The following is a 17,654-nucleotide window of genomic DNA, read 5'->3' on the forward strand; positions in this document are numbered from 1 at the left end:
AAAACCCTGGCAGACTCAGCAAGGAGTCCAATTGCAGCCCAGTGGGTGGGGAAACCAAGGCAGCCAGAGCCCAGTGTGCACAAGGTCACACATCGTGCTGGTAACCAAAGGCCAGGCGTCCGGGGCTGCATGCTGAACACTGAGCACTGGGGCGCACCCCAGCCAAGGCTCTGGGCCCCGGACGCAGGGGCGACAGACATTTCCTGAATCCCATCAGCACAGAGCCCGGAGAAGGGCCCGGCACTTCCATCCAGGAGTCCCCACGGCAGCCCCCTCTCGCCAGGGGGACAGAGGCACTGAGGCCCCCTAGAAGCCCCCTCAGGGCAGCAGGTCCACGCCAGGAATCCAGCTCTAGAGGATTCCGGCTTCCAGCTGAGTGCCTGGAACACCAGACATCAAAAACCTGGCAGGCAGAGGGAGAAGGGAAGATTAGATCATTACAGCAGAATGAAGGAAACCGAGAAACCAAGGGAGGGGAGGAGGGACGAAGGCCAAGAATGTTTCAAGGCAACCTGAAAGTGCCTTCGGATTAAAGCAGGCCCAGACACTGGCAGCTTCCCCGCACCCTGACGTCCTCGGCCTGCGCAGACCCGGCGCGGCTCCACCCCCTCGGGGTCAGCGCCGGTCCACACACGCGTGTGCGGGCACTGGCCCTGGGAGCGGGAAGCGTGCTGCCATGCTCTGTGTGCATGCACGCGCACACACACACACACGCATGTGCAGGTAGCCAGGCTAGGCGTGCAAGCCCACAGGAGTCTATGTGTGTGTTTGTGTGCAGTCTACAAACATGTTTTCACCAAGCTCAAGGAGAAGCAATCAGTCATCTCCCAGGAATCCTAGCAACAGCCGTGCCCGGGAAGGGCTTCTGCCAGCTGGAGCAGCGGTGAGTCAGCAGAGGCTGCTGCGGGAGGAGGCGGGCTCTTGCCCTCGAGCCCGGCCTGGCTGCCTCGCCTGGGTCACTGCTTTGGCACTGGGGTCCGAGAACACATTCCTGGCACTGGCCAGCTCGGCGGCTAGAGGGTTTTTCCCTCCTCCTCGCTCTCCCTCTCCCATCCTGTCGTCCTGGCCCTCCCCACACCCGCTCCTCCCCCCCCTTTCTTGCTGCAAAACCAAAACACCGCATTCACGAGTTCCGGAGCTCCAGCCAAATGGCAGGAGCATGGGATGGGACGCAGGGCTGCCTGGGCCTGAGCGGGCCAAGGTCTAGGCCAGACAGCAGAGAGGGCCCTGCTGGGGACTGCTGAGCGCTACTGAACTCCCATGGGGCAAAAGTGCCATTGCCTGGGGCTCCAGGGAACAGGAGTTCAAGGGGGTGGCTCGCAGAGCATCGGACTGTGCCTGCCTTTGTCCCGATGGCAGAGCCCCAGGTTGCTAACACAGACGACCGGCCCGAGGGGGATCGGAGGAACAGAGGATTATTAATCCTGGCTCTATTACCTGAGCGCTTACTTTATCTTCACAGCACCCCTCGGGGTGATAGAATTATCCCCTCTTACAGATGGGGACATGGAGGTGAGACAGGTGAAGGGGTCTGGCCCAAGGTCACACAGCTATTAGCAATGAAGCTAGATGGAATTAAACCAGGCTAGAGCTGCCTGGGGGCTTGAACCTCGGACCACACAGGCTTTCTTCCTGAGCCGCACCTGTGAGGTGCACGCCAGGTCCGCCGCACCTAGAAAAAAAATAAATACAATAAAAAACAAGAAGGGCCAGCACTGTCCGCTCTCCCTCTCCCTTCCTGCGAGCCAACAGATCTGGGTGAAGAGCAATCTGCCATCTCAGCAGCCGCGAGGCAGGGGCAGTAACAGCCTGGCCCAGCCCGAATCCCTGGCCTCTTTACTGGAGGCAGGAAATGAATAAAAGCTAAATGAGTTTGAAAATGCCAGGAGGCAGTGTTTACCCCCTTCCCCTCCCCCTCCCCCTGGCAAGGACCGTGTATAGTTACAGTTTAATCTTGGAAATGCCAGACAGCTGTTCCCCGTTGCTAAGAGACTGGCCCACATTATGCAGATGTCAGGGACCTCAAATGTCTGCCGGAAATTACAGATCATGTTGGAGGAGCAGAGGGCCCTTCTCTCCGCTGGGGAAGCGCAGCGGGAGACCTGGGGAGGGGGGATGGCAGAAATAAGGGGCCCACCCCTTCCCGGGTCCCCCCTCGGTGGCTCTGGATCGTTCACTGGGCTGGCTCTGCCGCCTGGCTCCCTCCTTCCTGCAGCTCCCACCCCACATCCGGGCCTGCTTCCTTTGACAACCGTGCTGAAGCCCATCTCCACCCTCCCCCTCCAGTTTTCCTTCTGGGGCATCTTGCTTCAGTCCAGTGTCCTTCTGTCTGTCTTACAATCTTTCCTGCCTCTGGGACTGAGCTGGGGGGAGTTGACCCCACCCTAGAACGATGGGATCCCACTCCTTGAGCCCCCCTCACCTGGGGCGGAAAATGGAAACCCACGTGCACACACACACCCTCCCTGACATCCCCCTCCCACTGCTGCCACCGAAACCCAAGTGAGGGCCGCCATGGCAACCACAGGCTACCAAAGCTGCTGCATCCCCTGGTCCCTGGGGAAAGGGACGACCATGTGTGGGGGGGGGGCGGGGGGGGGGGGGGGGTCCTTGTCTAATGTGGAGCCTGACTGAAGGGGACGGGAGAATCCACCAGGGCCCCGGGGCAGGCAAGAAGCAGACACAGCTCCTCACTCAGGCTGGCGAGGGCATGAAGAGGCTGCCGGGTGGTGCCAAGGGAGGGACCGGCATCCACAGCATCTGCAGGATGCCCCCTGGGTATTGTGGGGGTGGGGGGGACTGAGGCCTGGGTACGGAGTAGGTGCCGAGTGCCTGCTACTTCCCTGAGAGCCACAAGGTACCTTGAGGGCAGAAGCTCCATGTTACCGCCCATGCATCCAGATGATGTCCTCTGTCCCTGCTGCCAACTGTGTCACCTTAGCTTCCTCCAGCCAGATAAAATAAAGCCAGTGAACTTTATGTGCCATGGAAGGTGGCTGTGAAGATAGGAATGGGGTGTGTGTGTGTTTACCCAAATGTGAAAGCATTTTAGAAAGAGGTTCATGGGAGCCCCATGAAAGCAGGGCCTTATGAGCAGCCATCTGGCCTTCCCTGGAGATGCCCGTGAGGCTGGTAAGAGAGGAACACTACTCACACAGTTCTTTCCAGGCACCTAGGTCTTCGTCCCTACAAATGGATATCACCCTCAAGGAGTGCCTCACTGGCTCTGCGTCCTGGCTCCTCTGGTCAGCTTCTCATCCCGCATACTCCTACAGCCAACAGTGATGTTGGATGGGGAAACTGAGGCACAAACACTTCTGAGACCTGCCCAAACCATCACAGACATTAGCTTCTCCGTGGGCCCTCAGAGCTACCAATCCCCTACCAGTCCTCTCCGGGCCCCAGCAGGGCCATGACCTCTGTCCCCACCAGTTAGATGCCAAGACTCCTCCTCCTCCTCTTGTTAGCTACATGAGCTGGGCCTCCTTAGCTCTCATTCCCCTTCTGGAAAATGGAAACAGATAATAGTACAGACCTCTCAAGGGTGCTGTGAGGATTGAGTGGGATAAAGTACAACCTGCTTAGCTCCTGCTAAGCTCTCAATACACTTTTATTAAGGTGGAGCCATTCCTGGGCCCTGCCTCCTTAGAAAGGTACCAGGCTTCAGCAGTGAAAGGAAGGGGATTTCCTTGGGCTATATATACACCCGCTCCCATCCTACCCCAACCTCCCAGCACAGTGGCTGGTTTCCACCTCTTTGGAAGGTTCTAGAAAGGTTGTCCAGGACAGCGCACCTGGGAGAACTCTGAGGGCAGGCACCAGCCACCAAGACCTGGGAGGTGGGGGTTTCATGGGGCCTCAGAGAAGACGCTGTACCAGAAAAGGGGTGTGTGGTGGAGGACATGCCCCCTTCCCCGTGGAAACTGCTGAGCCAGGCAAGATTTGGCGGGCAGGAGCCACAGAGACTGAGTCATGGCTGGCTCCTGGCTCATTCAGTCTCTGCGGCCCTCTGAGGCCTTCGCTTGGCGGGAGGGAGGACGCGGCAGCTGCTCAGCCCTGTCTTTGTTCCTCGTTCTCTCTCCCTCAGCCTCTCCCACCCTGCCATTTCCTCTCCCCGGCTTGCTCTCCCTCATTCACTTTCTTGGTCTCCTCCTTTCTCTCATTCTCCCACCGACCTCAGTTCCCTCCCCCTTTCATCCTGCCCTTGAAGCGTATTTCTTGCTTTCTCATCCTTTCTTCTCCCTCAGAGCTCAGAATCACACTTGGCAGTCTCCCCTCCCACCTCCCTCCCCTCCCCTCCCCGGTGTCCTTCCCTCCCCCCTCCATTCCCTCCCTCCCATCTCTCCTTCCTGCGCCCGTTCTCCTCCACCTCCCCCAAACTCTCTGTCTCCTCTTCACCTGAAGGAGACACTTCAAGTCCCCAGACTGACAAAGCCAGGTCAAGGTCATCTACCGAGCAAGCCCTCACCAGCCCTGGTCTGGAAGACTGGGGACCAGAGACCAAGGTCAGAGCTGAGCAGAAAATCAGAATGAGTTGGGGAGAGTTTGTTTCCGAGTCTAGACAATCCCTACCAGCACTGGCGCTGGCTCCCTATCTGGATATCTCCTATGCCAGGCCACCTGCTTCCAGCTCCTTCCTGCCTAAGCTCCCAATGCAGCAGGGACTGTCAGAGTCCTGACCCTCCCTGGTTCTGCTTACCTCCTTACTCTCTGCCCTGGTGCAGGTAGGCCAGGTGAGAAAGGCAAGAAAGAAATCAGAAGCAATAATAAACTGCTTTCAATCAGAAGGAAAGCGGCTGGGGGAGGATTGTTCCACAGATGAGGTGCACATTGTGGTAAAAAACAAAGTGCAAGGCTTTGAAACCAGACAGGGTGAACTTGAATCTTGACTCCGCTTCTTATTAGCCAATGAACTTGAGCAAGACACTCACTGCACTTCAGAGTCCATTTCTGTAGAGTGGGGATAATAAGAAGAGCACCTCCCTGCCAGGGCTGTTGCAAGAATGCAATGAAAAAGTGCACAGGAAGTGCCTGGCATGGTGGCTGCTCCTAATCCCTAGTTCCTCCCTCCTTAGAGAAAGGAAGGCTTCCTGGAGGAGATGGAGCTCGTTCTGGGTGTGGAAGGATAGATAATAATAGTAATCATATTTCTGTTTTTGTTGATACCAGGCGCTACGCTAAGTACTTTGAATGTATTGTCTCTTTCAATCCCCAACAACCCTATGAGGCAGTTATTTTCTTATCCCCGTTTCACGGAAGAAGCAGTTGAGGCTCAGCAAAGCTAGGCAATTTACCCCAGGTCACACAGCAAAGTGGACAAGCAAAATTCTTATCTCCTCTGCTCTCAGTTGGGGTGGGGGTGGAGGTGGGGGACATAGCAAGAGCGACAGCACGCAAGACCAAACACAGTGCCTAAATCAGGCAAGAGCAGGGGGACAGCAAGGGTCTGGCTGTGGCTACGGGGAAATTCTGACTGAGCCCAATGCAAACCCAGCTCTCAACCCCCGGTTTCCTAGGTCAGCCTGCCTGAACTCTTGCTGTTGAACCACAGTGGGGAGAAGAGGGGTGGGGTCCAGTTTCCCATCTCTGGAGCACCATGTCCCCGAGGTTCCCCCTCCTTCCCCCACACACACCCTATAATCCAGATAATCCCTGCGGTAACATCCTGACCCCCGGATGGTAAAAATCATCTCTCTTGGTTTTTTGCCACCCTCTGTTGTATAACAGGGATAATCGCTCCTTCTCTGGGGAATCCGGACAGGGCCTGCAGGGCTACTGCCTGTAATCACCAACAGGCGTGGGATAGAGGGCATGACGACGACAGGAGGAGGGTCTCTTTTGGGAAAGAAGGGCAGTGAGGCCTTGAAACAGATGGTTTCTGGTGGCAGGAGGTGAGCTAGGGGGACGGTAGCCAAACAGGTGGAGTTGCCCCACCTATGTAGCCCGGCCCCAGCGCCCTTCCCCCATCCATCTCAGATTACACCCAGCACTGCTCTCAAAAAGAACTCCGCAGTTTCCATGGCAACTCACCCACGTGGTCTCTGCCTTGGAGGCTGAAGTGGGGAGCGGTGAAGGGCAGCTGACAGGAGGCACGAGGCTCAGCTCCCACAAGGTGAGGGCAGAGTCCCACCCTCCTGCCATCCGCCCTGTCCTCCAGGCCCCCCGGCTGAGGCTTCAGCAAAGCTGCCGAGGAAAGAGGAGATGGAGCTCCAGGACAAAAAGGCAGCGAGGTCACTTCCCCCCAAATGTGCCCTTGGCCATGGGCCCTAGGGCAGCACCCTGTCCCACCTCTGGGCTCTTCAAGGAGAGGCCAGGGGAGGGCCTGAGCAGAAACATGACTTTGGTTGTATCTCCCATTCCTTTGAAAGGGGGTTGGCATTCTGTTCTGGGTCCAGGGTTTGAAATCTTTCTTGTTCGGCTGCGGTGAGCTGTGTTACCTTGGGAGAGGGGCTCAACCTCTCTGAGACCGTGTCCTCATCTTTACAAGGAGGACCGACGCAGCTGCATCTCAGCTTAGTCAGAGGGGAGCAAGTGAGATCACATTGGGGAAAATGTTTTGTGAAAGAAGAAGCATCAAAGAGAGAAAAACAGGGATTTTTCTGACGAGATGGGAGGCAACTCAAAGCCCACCGTTGCCCCCCTATCTGGCCAGGGGCCCAGCTCTACTGCATGGAACCTTCAAGTTCAGAACTCTGTGTTTATTAAAACCCTGATTTGTTAAACCCTCACCTTTCTGTATTAACTGTGTCTTGATTGATCTCCCCTGAATTGGACCCCAAGAAAAAGCACCTCCTTCTGGCCAAATACCTCATCTAGAACCAAGTGCCCTGGGAAGGTGACTTGTGGTCCCAGCACTGCGCTGATGTCAGGTGGCCAGGGCTTTCCCTGGAGAAGACAGAAGACAGCACAGCTTTCTGGGCGTTTCCCCTCCTTTCCCCCCTCTTCCGTCTTTATGTCTTTACACTGGGAAGCTCCCTCGTGGTCTCTGGCTGGCAATTTCTCTCCAGCCCTGCTGATGGGGACTCGTCTGAGCTTGGTCCCGTGAGAGGCAGCCAAAACCCTGAGAAGCCGAGCTTAGCAGAGGGGTGGGGTAGAGGGAGAAGAGGCCGAGGTGCCCACGGCACACACACCTCCAGCTAAAGGGGCTTGCACCTGGCCCTGGCCTCTCTCTTCCTTCCCAGTCTCTGTGCACTGGCTGGTGAAGAACCCACAGGCTTTGCTCAGCTGCCACCCCCCCCCCCCCCGTAGTCCCTTCCCTTCTCCCAAGAGCCCCTGGGGGTCCCTGAGCCTCTCCCTCCTGCCCTGGGAACTTGAGTGAGCTGCCCACCTCCCTCCGAAAGCCTCCCTCCCTCATCCATCAAGTGGGGGTGATTCTGGAGGCCCCCTTGGCTCTAAAACACTGACTCGGCACTTCTCAGCAGGCAGAAGAGCCTGGCCGCGCAGCATCCTCCCCCACAGCCCAGCCCTCTCCTTCTCTTTGTCATCTCACTCAGCAGTGCCCCCAATCCCAGAGAGGGTGGCTTTCATTATTTTTTCTTTATTTTTATCAAAGGGTATTTTTTGTCAAAAATTGTGTCTCCCCTGAGACAGCACAGCCTTTGAGCAGGCTCCCCTTGTTTCCATGGCAACAGCAGCTGGCTCACATGTGTGGTTGCTATGGAAACAAGGCTGGTTCTCCTCCCCTCCCTCCCCTCCTCTCTCACTTTCCCTTCCTCCCTCACCACCTCACTACCCCCTCCTTCTCCTTCGCCCCACTTGAGATGCAAGAAAGGGCAATGGGTGGTCCCCTGCACTGTGGGAGCAAACTGGGGCCTGGCCCCCCCACCCCAGCTAGGTAGGAGCCATGCGGGCAGACCCCCGTGAGTGGCCAGGGGCCCTTCCTTCCACATTCCATATACTGCGGTGCGGCTGGTCTGGTCCAGGGTGTGGGGTGCCGGCTGACTTCAGCGCTCCAGACGAGGATCCAAAGGAATCCTGCCTCTGGCAAGAGTGGGGGGCTGTCTTCTCGCCTGCCCGGCACAAAGCCCACCCCAGCCGTGTGCCCAGCACCTCCCAGTTGCAGACGAAGCCTGTTTCTGCCACAGCAAATACATGCAAAAGAAAAGGAAGGATTTTGGGGGAGGAAATCCAAGGCCAGAGATAGAGACGGAGGAGAGAGGGAGCGGACCGAGAGTTAGGTCTTGTTTGTCAGCCGATGGTACAAAGATTCTGTGTCATTTTTCCCACGGACATGGAAGCACCTAAAGAGTGGGAACCCTGCCTGTCTTGTCACTGAGGAATCTTCAGTGTCTGAGGGGAGAGAGAAAAAATAGTATACACCAACATGTTCATGGTGAGGGTTTTTTAGGTGAGGGTTCTTATTATAGCCTTTTTGCTTCTTTTCTGCAGCGAACATGTATTAAATGTATAAAAAGAATAAACAACAGGTGTATTTGTTTGATCTGAGAGGATTAAGGGAAGGGAATTTGAAAGAGGCCAGATTGTGGAACAAACCAGAGGTAACTCTCCCTAAAAGCCGGAGCAGGTGGACTATCTGCTCTGTCTCTCACGTCACATGCCGGGCCCAGAGGGGTGAGGTGACTCTCCACTTGGCATGAGAAAGGCACCAGGAATCTTAAGTCAGAGCAGGAGAGAAAGGCTGTCAGGCCAGGTGAGGGCAGCTGAGAGCGAGACTCCTGTCATCTGCGCAGACTGAGGTGACAAGGATGTTAAGAGGCCGATCCCCCGGGAGGTGGGCACAGGCGTCCCCTGTCCCAGCCCCACCCTGTCTCTCACGCCTCAGACTAGAAATTTGGCTCAATCATGCTGGACAACTGTGAGAGCCACCCATGCTGATTTGCCCAAAGGGGCAAATTCCAGCTCCCCGTCTCCTGAGGGGCAGGGTGGGTGGAAGGCATTCTCAAGGTCAAAGAAGACGTCCTGCAGATTCTTGTCCTCAGCCAAGGGCACACTTGTCTGTTTCCTTCCCCCCACCACAGCCAACACACTGCGGGGGGGAGGGGGGGACCCAGGCACCTCGGAAATCCAGAAATCTGAGCATCTTGGATTGTGGGGGTGCAGGGGCCTGATGGGGGGATCATGCTAATACTCCCATCATCCCTCCGTTTGAGAGACAGAGGACAGGGAGGCGAGGGCCCGGCCTGGCTCATCCCCAGCCAGCTAATCCTGCCTGCTGTAAAGGCAGAAAGAGGGACGGAAGAGAACAAAGAGAGGCCAAGGAGGAAGGCAAAGGAGGAGAAAGAGGGAAGCGGCTTTCCGCCTGGCCACTGCCACCAAGGAGAGGGCCTTGTCTTGCTCCTCTGTGCCCCTCTGTGAACGGAGAGGGAAGCGCCCAAGGTCCAAGGTGAGGGGGAGGCCAAAGATGGGTAGGTGGGCACGAAGTGGGGGAGGGTCAGGAGATCGGTGACGGGGTAGGGTGTTGCATTCGGTGCCTGGTGATAAAAATAAAGCTGACAAAGTTAGTTGCACTTTTGAGGTCTCCAGACCTTCACAGCGAGAAAAGCAGCGCGTCACGAGGTTCTGATTTGCTCACTACTACCCAGTCTGGGCCAAGGCACTGAGGTGATGCTGTCTTTCTGCTGCCTCCTCACCAAAGCAAGGTGAGGCAAAGCAAGAATGCCACCGTGGTGGAGGAGATCCAAGGGTCAGGAAGCCTGGCAACGAGTCGTGGATTGTGTCCACTATAAAGTCTCAGAGAAATCATCTCTACAACAGCCCGGAAGAGACGTTCCTCCACTCTCTGCTTGAATGCCTCCTGTGACAGGGACCTCATCCCCTTACAGATATCTCCTCTCCCCAGTTTCAATTCCCTCTTCCTAATATTTGTGCTACCCTTTCCATTTAAAAAAACAAAAACAAAAACTGTGCTTCCCATTCCATTATCTTTACAGAGAAGGTCAGTGACAAATAACATCTGGGTATATCTATCATCCATGCGTGCTAAATTAGCCCTCACCCCAAGGGTGATTCTAAAAAACTCACTTTCCCTTCCCCCCCCACCTTCCAAAAAATTGTTTTGCTGGTGGCGCTTTCTGCAAGCCGGAGCCCCATGTGGGGTGCAGTGGGCCAGGTTCTGTTCTTGCCATCTCTGTGGCTCCTTTATTCTTGCCCTTGGTTCTGCGCCCTTCCTCCAGCTTTGAACGTGTCCTTCTCCAGTCTGAGCTCATCTGCCTGCTCTGCCGGGATGCACTTCATCTCCGAGGCTCCTCCCCTTCTCCTTCTCATCGAGACCTTTCATGATTACAGGAGAGTTTGGTTTGCGAGAGGGCCTCCCAGACCCGCTCAACATTCCTTTCTGGCTCCCCTGTAGGATCGCACCTGCCTCTTGCCTCAGTGTTTTGAAGGTTTACCTGAGCCAGTCAGATGGGCCACTGGCTTCCCCTCTGAGTCTCTGTTTCTTTGAAGCGGGGAGAGCGTATTCTATCCTAACAAATTACCACAAACTGGGTGACCTAACACTTAAGATGTTTATTCTCTCACAGTCCTGGAGGCTAGACGTCCGAAATCAAGGTGTCAGCAGGGCCCTGCTCCCTCGGAAGGCTCTCTGGGAGAATCCTTCCCTGTTCTCTTCCAGCTTCTGATGTTTGTCCGCATCCTAGGTCCTCCTTGGTGTGTAGACCAATTACCCTGATTTCTGCCTCCACTATCACACAGCCTTCCGCCTGCATGTCTCTCCGCGCCTGTGTCCACACTTCCTTCTTCTTATAAGGATATTGTCTTTGGACTTAGGGCCCACCCGACTCTAGTATGACCTCATCTTAACTTGGTTACATTTGCAAAGACCCTATTTCCAAATAAGGTCACATTCACAGGTTCCTGGTGCATGTGAATTTGGGGAGGACACTATTCCACCCAGTGCACTCCCTCACCCTCTCCTTTATCCACACCCCCATCTCCCGCCCCCAAGAAGCTTTCCTGGCTCAGTTAGCCCGACTCTTGGTCCCTGATGTCCTGCCAGTTCCTCACCAGCAGCTCTCTGGCTCAGTCTCCAGCACCCCAGTCTGTCCTCAAATCTTGGGCGCCTGGATGGCTCAGTAGGTTGGGTGTCGGCCTTCGGCTCAGGTCACGATCCCAGCGTCCCGGGATCGAGCCCCTGCGCAGCAGGGTGTCTGCTTCTCCCTCTGCCCCTCCTCCTGCTTGTGTTCTCTCTCTCTCTCTCTCAAGTGAATAAATAAAATCTTTAAAAAAAAAACAAAAACCACAACCCAAATCTTACCCTGTCACCTAAATGTGTCCCACTGCATTCAAGTTAAGGTACAAAAATTGCAGCAGAGAACACAGGACCTTTAGCAAGGCTGCTCCTACCTACCGGGGTAGCTTATCTCATTTCGTACTGTCACACGCACACGCACACACGTACACATGCACAAACACACAAACCATGCTCAAGCCACGCTCGGATGCAACGGTAGCTCTCCGGAAGCACGAGGCTCTCTCTTGCCTCCGGATCTTTCCACAACAGCTCCTCTCCCAGATGTCTGCTCCTTCTCCCTCAAGATAGATTCAGCCATGTCCACCATGTCCCGGACACTGCCTCCCGCCCAGCCCCTGCGAGCCCGGGTCAGCGCTGTCTTCTGGAGCCCTGCCCCGTCTCTGCCCCTCACAGCCATGAGCTTCTCCGGGACCAGGACTGTGTCCTTTCTCGGCTTCCTCAGAACAGTCCCTGGGGCACACAGACAAAGCCCGTGTGACTAAATGATACCCTATCTGCCAGATCCTGCCGAGGCTCCTTTGATCTGCATCTCTGCATTCCTCTGTTTTCCATTCGACTTAATACCCACCTGTCTTTACCGGGTCCCTGGGACCCTCTGTCTCCTGCCAGCCCCAGAGCCGCCTCCTCTCTGACGTTCAGCTGTTCTGCAGCCTCACTCGGCATTCTGGGCCTCTTTTATTATTATTTTTTAAGATTTTATTTATTTATTTGAGAGAGAGAGAGAGCACTAGAGAGAGAGAGCAAGCATGAGTGGGGGACAGAGAGAAAGGGAGAAGCAGACTCACCGCTGAGCAGGGAGCCCGATGTGGGGCTCGATCCCAGGACCCTGGGATCATGACCTGAGCTGAAGGCAAACGATTAACCGGCTGAGCCACCCAGGCACTCCTGGGCCTCTTTAAACAGCCTGCTTCTCCCCCGTCCCCCAGTCTCAGCTGAACTTGTTCCCTTTCTTCCCCTACTTGGGCCGGCACAGGGCTGTCCTCTCTCTGGACCGCTACTTGTTCCTGTAATTGGATTATTTGCGCGCACGTGCTGTTTGGGGACACATTTATGGGAAACGGTTCCGTGGCACCGTGGTGTGGAGCCGGGTGCAGCCGGAGAGGACCCAGGAGCCCCTCGGGGAGCTGGGAGGCAACAGAGAGCAGGAATCCTCACCTGGAGGGAATGGGCTTGCACTCAACCCCCACCACTGCAGGGCAACACCCCAGGGCACCCCTCGGGGCTCACCAGGGCACTCGAGCCCTTCGGGGCTTTTTGCTGGCAGAGAAAAATGGAAGTCTTTCTCCTGGGGTGTTGCCCATGGGAAAGACATCATGGGGCTGCTCTGGGGCCTGACTGAAAGCAGAGAGAAGAAAGGCCTCGGGTGCCCTGAGCTTCAGAGGTCAGAGTAGCAAGGGCTGCCGAGGGTCCCCTCCTGGCAGGGAAGCTGTGCTGGGTAACAGAGCTACTCAGAGCCCCAGGCCCCGGCTGCAAGGACTGTCCTTGACCCTGTGGGCAGGGGAGGCAGGAGCAGGACCGCCTGTACTCACGATGCCCAGTACTGCCTCAGGGCCCAGTCTCAAGCTCAGCATCTTCCCTCTGTCCCCCAGCTCTAAAGCCTCAGGGCTTCTCTTCGGGATAAACGGCACCCAGTTCCCCAAGCCAGAAGGCAGGGAGTCTCCTTTGATGCCTCTCTCCCGCACGGCCACGGAGCCGGCCACCAAGAGTGGTCAGCGCTGCCCATGGACCACCGCTCCCACCACCAGCTGCAGCCCAGGCCCTCTGCCACCCCAGCCTCTTGCACTGGACTGCTCTGATGGTCCCTTCACTCTCCCCCCTGCTCCCCGCTCTTCCCAAATCACGAAGCAACCACTAAGTCCGGAAGCAGAAGCAGGTGTAGAAGATGTGGCTTGTGGCTCCCACATAACAATCCACGACACAGTGCCATTACCCATGTTTCCAGCTTCTCTGGCCACTCTGCAATCTCTACCTAGTAGCCTGTGTAGGTTTGCTCACGCAAATTTGTTCTTGTCTCTGCCCTGTAAAAATCCTCCCTCGATTCCCCATGAAGTCGGGAAAAAATGCCCATAGTGTAACTTCGAGGCCTCCTGGGCAGGATGGCTGTGCCCATGAGGCCGTGGGTGACCTTTCCCCCAGACTTCCGGTAAATCTCTCCTGATGGGATTTAATTACTTTCTTCTTTTGACTCTTAAGAACACCCCTCCTTTATTTTTTTTTAAGATATTATTTATTTATTTGACAGAGCAAGAGAACACAAGCAGGGGGTACAGTAGAGAGAGAGGGAGAAGCAGGCTCCCCGCTGAGCAGGGAACCTGATGCGGGGGCTCCATCCCAGGACCCCGGGATCATGACCTGAGCTGAAGGCAGACACTCAAAGGACTGAGCCACCCAGGCTCCCCCCCAGAACACCCCTCCTTTAGAATTCCCCAAATTCCCAATGGGTATCCCTGGAAGCTCCCTCAGTTTCCCTGAGAATGTCCTTCGCCTGCTCTCCAGCACCAGCTCTTCTGGGAAGTGGTGGCGGGCCTGCCCCCTGCGGCCCTAACCCCCTGGAAGGCTGGCCTGGGGCAGGACCCTGCAGCCGGGCCTGGTCTACATGCCCAGGGCGGCTGCAGAGGCCCCGGGGAGGCCCCGTGACAGGCCAGGGGCCCTCACAGCGGCACCGGCGCTCTCTCGGCGCCCCAGCCCCCAGCCCCCTCTCCATTTTGTATTCAGGGCCCATTCACTGCTTTAATGAAACTAACCATTTTCTAGCTACCCTGTGCCCCTCTCTGCATTATTCATGGGCTTCACTCTTCGCTGCCCTACCGATAGGCACAGGCTGATCTCAGGCTCCATTCAGAGAGTAAGAAAGTAAAGGCCCTGGTGAAACGGACCCCTCCCGGCAGCCCCCCAACTCTCCCTTTTCTCCTCTGCCCATTTCTTAAGTCAAGAGGGTCAAGAAGAGGGTCTGTGATGGCCACATATGCCTCTTGGGGTCACTGGGAGCCTTCAGTCATTTGCTGCTTCTCGTCCAGAGCTGCTGCCGGCTCCTTGGGCCTGGCTCTGGACAGGGATGAACTTGGGAAAAGCCTTTGTGCAGAGGGGCCTCACGTTTCTCCCTTCCTGTTCACAGCCCTCACACCTGCCTTTCAAGTGAAGAAGGTCCCTTGGGACCACTGGACCTGAGGCTACAAGGAGAAGAACACGTCGTCTTGGTCATTTTCCTGCCCCCCAGGGCCTTGCGCTCTTCCATGGCCCCGCGCCCCCAGGGCTGAGGACAGGCCACTTCAGGCTGCTCGCACTGCCAGGGCTGGGTTCCTCCCTCCCTGGCTCTCTGTCCCGGCTTCCCTGAGCCATCCCTGGGCCCAACTGCTCAGTTAAGCCCTGGGGGGCAGGGGGCAGCACCGGGCAGGTGGGGCAGGCCCTCCTCCTGGAGCAAAGAGGTAGGAGCCCTGTCACCCCCCTGAGGCTCCCCAGCTGCCTGCCTCACTGACCCTCACAGGCTCCCTGGGCGACACACAGACAGCAGGGTCCAGAGGGGCCTAACCGTGATGGGTGGGGGCAGGTAGCTGTGGTCATCCAGGAACTGTGCCCTGAGCACCCATCTAATTACTGCGTTTATTCGTAAGCAATTCTTTGAGGCAGGGGATACATGTCCCCCCTCACAGATAAACAAACAGGCTCAGAGCTGTTACTGTGACCAAAGTCCCACAGACAGCGAGTAGCAGGGCCCACATTCTCTGGCTCGAAAGCACCCCTTTGAGGCAACTCCTGGCAGGGGGGAGGGTCTCTTTGTAAGCATGCTCCCTGGCACCCCGATTCCTCCCTTGCCATCTTCCAAGGGCCGGCTCAGGAGGGCCCCGGGCACACCTTGCCCAGCTGGCTGGGGATGCGGCAGCTCCGCCTGCCCCAGAAGGACCCAACTGCTAATCAGAAACACTGGTATCCAGGCAACCAGCCTCCCTGGCTTGAGATAAGCAAAAACAGCTGGGAGCTGCCGGAGCTGGGAAGCCATCAGTGGGGAGGGAGATGGAGAGCCAGCCAGCCAGTTGGCTGTTATTTTGAGCTCCTTATTCTCACCTTTCCAGACCTCGGCTTGAGCTAGGGCCTTCCCCCCCGAGCTTGTCCTGGCCACTGCGTCAGGAGAGGGGTCTCCTGGGGCTCTGCCCAGCCCTGAGCCCAGTACAATTTGGGGGAAGTAGCGGGAGCACTGCTGACCTTCCCTTGTTTTGTGAGCAAGGAAGGGAAGGGAAGGTGGTCACAGGCTGCCAAGGTGCAGGGGCTCTGGGGTCTTTAATAAACAGAACTAGTTGAGGTTCACCTTTTGAGGCCTCCAGGGAGAACATCCTCTTCCCCCACATGGGGCCAACTGTGAGGACAGGTTCAGTGAAGAACCCCCACCTCCCCTCATGATGGCAGTAGCAATCGGGCATGGGGAGTGGTGCAATGTGGGGACATGGACCGTCAGACCAGCTAGGCTGGGGTCAGCCCCCACCCTGCCCGTTATAAGCTTGGCTCTGCCTCTCTGAGCCTCAGTTTCCTCATCTGTGAAACGGTAATGCTGGTGCCTACCCCGCAGACGGGGCGGTGGGATAGAAGCGAGAGAAAGCATGTGAAATGCCTGGTACAGGGTCCGGCGCTGTCCTCCCTTCCTCCTGTCTGGGCCTGCCCCTGCCCAGCCTGGACATCTCTGCCACACAGATCTGTCCTCTCCCGGGCTATTTCTGTCTCTGGTTCTAAAGGTCAGTGCCTTTCCTGGGATATGGCAGCTGCTGTCTCTTCCCCATCTCGACGTGGTATTAGTCTCATGCCTGGGGGGCGGCGGTGGGTTTGCCCCAGGTGACTGGCTCCCCCTCCCTCGCCTTCACCCAGGGCTGTCCTGGGCAGGCCCACCCCCAGGCTGGCGCGTGGTTTCCCAAGGCTGCTGCTGGGCCCAGAGCATAGGGAGTTCTTGATGGACAGCCGCCAGTGGCCAGAACACTCCTGCAGCTCCTTCAGCACTAGGGCTCCCACGGGCTCCCCGCTGACCCCCTCAGCCTCTCTCCCAGAGCTCTGGCTCCAAGCCATCCCAGACCCTCCACAGGGATTGATGGGCTTGTCCTATATGAGAAGGAGTGGGGAGAAAAGCCTTTCGATAAGAGGCTTAAAGGAAAGGACCAGAAGAGGCAGCTCACCTACCCAGGAGGAAATCATCATGGTAACTTCAGGATTGTACTTCCCTCCACTCTTCACGCCTCCCTGCCTCCAGCCGCTCCCCCTCTCCTCTGCTGACCCTTCCTTCTGGGGTCTGCGACTGGGGCCTGGCAGGGGGAGTGTAGTCTAGAAGCCCCCACCCTCAGGCAGCCAGCCGATGGGCCTTGCACCAAAAGTGTCCCTCATCCTCAGCATTGGTGCAGTTTTGGGGAGGAGGGAGAGGAACCGGTGAGTGACACGTCCCTGTAACAAGAGCACAGGGGCCCCTGCCTGGCTCAGTCCCAAGGGCACTTGACTCTTGATCTCAGGGTTGTGAGTTCAAGCCCCATGTGGGGTGTAGAGAATACTAAAAAAAATAAACGTAAAAATATATAAAAACACGAATTCAAAGGGATACATGCACCCCTATATTTATTTTTTTTAATTTTATTGTTATTTTGGGGGGGAGAGGGGGAGAAAGAATCTGAAACGGTCTCCACTCCCAGCACAGAGCCAGATGTGGGGCTCGATCTCACGACCCTGAGATCATGACCTGAGCCAAAATCGAGAGTCGGAAGCTTAACCATCTGAGGCACCCAGGCGCCCCACCCTTATATTTATTTAAAAAAAAAAAAAGAGAGAGAGAGGGAGCTTCAGCAGCCAGGCAGTGACAAGGGCAGGCTGCTAAATGGACTCCAGGACACTCCTGGCCCATCAGCACCCCACACGCACCCCACAGGATGTGACTGACCCACCCAGCCCTAACAGCCCTGGCTCCTGGTTCCTGAGTGTCAGTAGATTTGCCGTTTCATCAGTCCTAACAACAGGGAATGCGGTTCCTATTCATTTGCACTTAGGAATTCCTCCAAGGCACCCACAGTGTGTTCTGACCAAGGGGCAGGGGTCCGAGGGCCCACCCTTCCTGCCTGCCCCACCCTAAGGATGACCTCACTGGAGGCCCGGAAGGACAAGTGGGACCTTGGCTGGGGGAGGGGGGATGTCTTAGCACAGGTGGTGGAGAGGCAGCAGGGCTAACGGGGTGGCCCCAAACCAGGACTGGAAAGGCTGAAAGGAGGAAAAGACAGTCTGGAGGTGGGGGTTGGGGGGCGGGGAAGGAGCAGCTCCCACTGCCCAGCCTCAGCCAATTTCTCCTTTTCTTTCTGGCACCCCTAATCTCCTCCCCTCACTGACCCACTCCTGCTGCAGAGCTTCCTGGAGAGGAGCAGGGACACAAAAGCAAGATAAACAACACTGAAGGGGGCTCGGGAGGAGCATTCCAGAGCTAAAA

This window comes from Phoca vitulina, unplaced genomic scaffold, assembly GCF_004348235.1.
Source record: "Phoca vitulina isolate PV1807 unplaced genomic scaffold, GSC_HSeal_1.0 scaffold7, whole genome shotgun sequence".
NCBI lineage: Eukaryota > Metazoa > Chordata > Mammalia > Carnivora > Phocidae > Phoca > Phoca vitulina.